Here is a 5960-nt window from a genome sequence, read left to right on the forward strand (position 1 = left end):
GAGCAAAGAAGTCTCTTACTGTGTGCTTGAGCAAAAAAGTCTCTTTCTGGATAGATTGAGCAAGAAAGTCTCATGCTTACGGGCAGAGCATGAAGTCTCTTTCTTGATATATTGAGCCGGAAGTCTTGAACGGGTAGTTCAAGACAGGAAGTCTCTTGTTTGAGGGCTTGATCATAAGTCTCTTTCTGTGGGATTGAGAAGGAAATCTTGAATGAGTAGTTCATACAAATAAGTCTCTTGCATGTGGGCTTGAGTAAAAGAGTCTTTCTACATTGATTGAGAAAATTGTAATATGAGTGATTATTGTGAAAATCTCTTGTGTTGCAAGAAGACTAGACTACTCTCAGTTTGAGAGGAACTAGGATATATTATGTGTCTCTCTATTTACTTTTGCATTTATATTCCACTGTGCAACGAACTCTGAAGTCAGACTCTGATCTGATCAGACTCTTACTTGGATCAGAATCTGAGCTTGACATCTCAGGTTCTGAACAGGGTTAAGAAAAATAAGTAAATTTCCATATACATAATTCAACCCTTCTTCTTGTGTATATTTTTATCATCTTCAATTGGTATCAGATCCCGACTATGCTTATTTCACTTAATAGTGAAACATAAAATATTCAGTGAGAAAAAGCTACCCAAGAAGTGACTCAACTTTCTTTAAAGTTTCCTTCATTAGTCACACAATGGGAACTTCAAAAGGTAAAGAAACCCGTTTCTACTATAAGTCACTTATTTTTTGAGTATGAAAGGATTTTTCATCTTTAGGACTAACTCGTGGGACAAATGTACTTGTTGAAGAAATCAAGAAACATTTTCTACTTTAAGTCATTTGCTTTGTGAGTATGAAAGGATTTCTTAATCCTTAAGATTGACTCGTGGGGTAAATGTGTTTGTTGGAGAAATCAAGGTTTAATCTTGATCTGCTTATTTAAAAGGAAGAATGATCAGATTTCCAGATCCTCAAAAGAAAGAAAAACCAGAAGAAGATTCTGTTTGATAATATTCTAATGGGGATTCCGATGATGAGGAAATTGCCTTCCTTTTAAAGAGATTTCAATAGCTGACCAAGAATAACAAAAGACTCTATAATAGATGCTCTAACTTCAAAGGTTTCTATTCCAAGAATAGAGAAGATGATAGGAAGATATGCTACAATTACAATAAGCTTGGTCACTTCTGAAATGATTGTCCTAATCTACAAAAGAAATATCATTTAAGGGAAGCCTTCTGAAGGAAAGTTTCAAATCAAATTCAAGAAAGGTCTCATGGAAACATGGGATAAACTTGATAATGAAAAAGATTTAGACTGAGAAGATGAATAAACCAACTTTACACTGATGGCTCTTAAACTCTCTGATTGAGAGTTTGTGTCAGGTTCTTGCTTTGAATCTAATGAAGAAGATAAGGTATATTCTAACCTATCTTAGTCTGATCTTATTCATGATTTTGTGAGCATTTGTCAAGATTAGGCAAGGAAAATAAAGGCTGTTAAGAAACAAATTGAGTTTCTTAAATAAGAATTCAAATCTTCTAAAGAAACTGTTGAGACATTTGAAAGAAATCTATATGCATCCTGTAACACCCGAGGCCGAATAGGACGGAGAGTGGTTACATGTAACACCCGAGGGTGAGGGAGTGGTTGTTGGCGCATGAGGCATGAAAATGAGATACTCCTATTAACTTCTACGGAAAAGTCGAATTCACATCAGAATGAGAGGGATCTTGAGGCTGTGCAGGTATGAGACTACATGGTTAAAAGAATGCTTATAAGGATTAATTGGTACTACCTATACCAATAAGATGCATCTTATTTTCGGTAGCCCGTTCCATAAGAACTCCACAGTTAAGCGTGCTTGACTTGGAGAAATCTTAAGATGGGTGACCTTCTGGGAAGTTTCTATGAAAGCGTGTGAGTGAGGATAAAACATGCTTAAAAGACCAGTGTTGGTTTGTGGGGTCAGTCGGTAATCCTGAAAGCAATCTAAGGCGTTACAAATGGTATCAGAGCCAACCTCTCCCAGTATGATATGGTTCAGGGATGAACCAAACGGAAGCTGGTGGGTATGTAACACCTAAGGCTGAAGAGGGAGGATAGTGGTTACATGTAACACCCAAGGGCGTGAGGGAGTGGTTGTCGGTGCACGAGGCATGACAATGAGACACTCCTAGCATCTTCTTCGGAAAAACCGAATTCATAACGGAATGAGAGGGATCTCGAGGTTGTGCAGGTATGGGACTGCATGATTGAAAGAATGCTTATAATGATTAATTGGTACTTATACCAACAATATGCATCTTCTTTTTGGTAGCCCGTTCCATAAGAACTCCACAGTTAAGCATGCTTAACCTGGAGCAATCTTGGGATGTGTAACCTTCTGGGAGGTTTCTCGGAAAGTGTGTGAGTGAGGATAAAACATGCTAAAAAGACCCGTGTTGATTTGTGGGGTCAATCGGTTATCCTGAAAGTAATCTGGGGCGTTACACTTCCTAAGTAGGACATGGCTCTACAACCCACCTCAAAGTCACACACATGTCTGAATCTTTGTCCACTGAATAATAGCATTAATCACAACATCTTTTGAAGTACTAAGTATCTACCAAAAGGTAGAACAGACTGAAGATGTCACATCTCTATTTCTTGAGCATTGCAAAACAAAACCCTAGTTGACTTTATCCAAAAATCTAGGGCTTTGATAAGACAAGACTGCTTTTGGTACAGTGTACAAAACAAATGCACTTCATCCTTTCAGAATCTGAGTTGTCATCAGAAGTTGAGTCTTGAGACCAGATTTTGAACTTTCAGAGTCGATGCCTTCAGACATTGGTGAGTTACTTCAAATTCTGATCAATCAAAACTAGGAAAACATTGCTTCTTCACATATGCTAACAATCAAGATTAGTTATATGCTTGTAATCATGCACACTTAAATAAAATGTTAGCAAACCCTATTGTTCTTTAAATACTTTGTTATCATCAAAACCTTTCAAGGGCATAAACAACTATTGTTTCAACAATCTCCCCCATTTTGATGATGATAAATAAATGTATTTAAGAATAATGGTTGTTGATAATCTTTTAACTTGATATAATCAGATCAAGGTTTTCTTTCCCTTTAGTAAATTTACTTATGGTTTAATGCAAATATTTTAATTCCTTTTTCATCAAGACACGAGTCTCACATGTTCCATCTAGGTTTCCAATATTAGTTATTTTGTGCTTAAGCATTTCATTACTCTTTTCTAGAAACTCAAGATAATCCTTAAGGTTAGGGTTTGATTTTTTAATATTATCATTTTCTTCGATTAACTTAGAACTTAATTTAAATAGATGCTTTTATGATAACTTTGTTACCTCATGGTTATCTTCTTCTTGAGATACTTTCAAACAAACTTCATCATCTTCATTGGACCGAGATTTTTCAAAGGTTTTACCGGGGATTGACTATTCGAGTTTCCTTCTTGATGTTGAATCTCTGTTATTCGTAGAGGATTCATTTATTCTCTTGAAGATTCCACTAGATGAAGCTTCTTATTCACATCTTCTTCTATGTGAAGTTCCTTCATTTGATGTTGAATCCACCTAGGATCGTTCAACTATAGAGACTTGTAGATGTTTAATTGGTTGCATTGTATGGTAAAACACTAGCTGGATTCTAATGTCTTGACTGATGACATGACATGCTGTGGAGATGTTTGTTTGACTGCACTGTATGTTAGAATATCTGGCTGTACTCTAATGTCTTGGCTGATGTCATGACATACTTGAGTAGTATACTGCAGGTTTAGCTAATACAGGATTTATTGAATGTAAAACTGGATGTTATGACATTCATCCCTATCAGCAGATATTGAGGAATAGAACAGTTGGTGTTCTGCTGTAACTTAGTATTTAGTTTCAGTCTGTTTATCAAGGAAATAACAGACCTGGCATAAGGCCTACTGTCTAAATGTTAAACTGGATGTTATGACAGTCATCATTGACAGCATATACTGAAATAGGCAGATTAGATTTCTGCTACATTTCAGTATGCAACTCAGTCTGCTTATCAAGAGGATAACATACCTGATGTAAGGCTCTATGTGTAAATGTCAAATTGGATGTTTTGACATTTATTAATGTACGCTGATACTGAAGTATGGACAGATTGGTTCTGTACAGTATAACAAATTTGTACAGTCTGTTTTCAGGAAAAACAGACTTAGCATATGGTCTATGATTTGGACGTCAAACTGAATGTTGTGACATTCATTCCTGACAGCGTATGCTATATTGTAGGTTGTTTAGTTTTTCTGTTTTAGCATTTTTCTCAGGCTATTCTTCAGGGATTCAACAGCTGAGCGAAAATCCAGGAAACCAACAACCAAGCTACAATTAATGAACCTAACAAATAGCCTATTTGTTAGTAACCTAGATGTGGAATTTAGGGGAACACGCGTGACCTTAATTTCAGGAAAATACAAGTACAAGGCCCAAGTGCTGCAATATAAAAGGATGGCAATCCTTCATTCAGAACTAGGGGTTTTAGGCGTGAAGATTTTATTTATCCAGTATACTTCACTGCTGTATTTTTGTGTGTCTTGTATTAGACGTAACTTGTAAGCCAAGCTATTATCACTGAGATGATTGCATTGGTATAGGGTGTTCATTGAGTTGTAAGTGTTGTGTCACTCTAAGCTTTTAAGCGTGAGTGCTGTGTATCTTGATTAAAGTTGTTAAGCACAATAAAGAGTTGTTTGAAGTGTGACTTCACAATTATCTTTAATCTTAATTAAAGGTTGTAATCACTGAGGTGATTGAGGGGGAGTGAGTAGGAACTCTGATCTTAGTGTAAGATTGAAATTGCATTGGATAGGTATTAAGTGATAGGGTTAAACAGTTGGTTTAAGGTCTGAATTAATACTACTGATAGTGGATTTCCTCCCTGGCTTGGTAGCCCCCAGACGTAGGTCATGTTGGACCGAACTGGGTAAACAATTACTTGTGTTATTTACTGCACTTACTTTTAAGTTCTGCATAATTCTTGTCTACGCAGAATTGGATGTCATAACAACCCGTGTGACATCGAAAGTCTGATAACTAGGATTTCAATTGGCATCAGAGCAGGCACCCTGCCTGTTAATTTCTGGGTGAGATCTAGGGAAGTTACTTTCTAGTACCATGGACAAGGATATAGGACACTCAAATAGACCACCCATGTTGGATGGTTCTAACTATGATGACTGGAAGCCTCGTATGATAGCCTTCTTAAGGTCTCTAGATAGCAAAGTCTGGAGAGCTGTCAACAAAGGATGGGAACATCCAACGAAGACAGGTGAAGATGGAGTCAATGTGCAAATTCCTGAAGAAGAGTGGGACAAGGAGCAAGAGGCATTAGCCCTTGGAAATTCTAAGGCCTTGAATGCATTGTTCAATGGAATCAGTAAGAACGTCTTCAGGCTGGTGCACCACTGTGAGCTGGTTAAGGAAGTTTGGGATACCCTCAAGATAACTCATGAAGGTACCTCCAAGGTGAAGATGTCCAAACTTCAGATGCTGACCACCAAGTTTGAAAATCTGAGGATGAAAGAGGATGAAACTATTCATGACTTTCACACGAATATTCTTGAGATTGCAAACACCTCTGGTGGCTTGGGTGAGAAAATGGCTGAAGAGAAACTTGTAAGAAAGATTCTCAGGTCATTACCTAAGAGATTTTCCATGAAGGTCACTGTAATAGAAGAGGCTCAAGATATCTGCAACATGAAGGTGGATGAGCTCATTGGTTCTCTCCAAACCTTTGAAATGGGATTGTGTGAGAATGTTGAAAAGAAGAACAAAAGCGTAGCTTTTGTATCAAATACTGAAGAGGAGTCAGAAGCAGGATATACTGGAGGTGATGAAAGCATATCAGAAGCCATAGCCATGCTTGGGAGACAGTTCAACAAGTTCGTGAAGAAGATTGATCAAAGAGGTA

Source organism: Lathyrus oleraceus, chromosome 5 (assembly GCF_024323335.1).
Source record: "Lathyrus oleraceus cultivar Zhongwan6 chromosome 5, CAAS_Psat_ZW6_1.0, whole genome shotgun sequence".
Taxonomy (NCBI): Eukaryota; Viridiplantae; Streptophyta; class Magnoliopsida; order Fabales; family Fabaceae; genus Lathyrus; species Lathyrus oleraceus.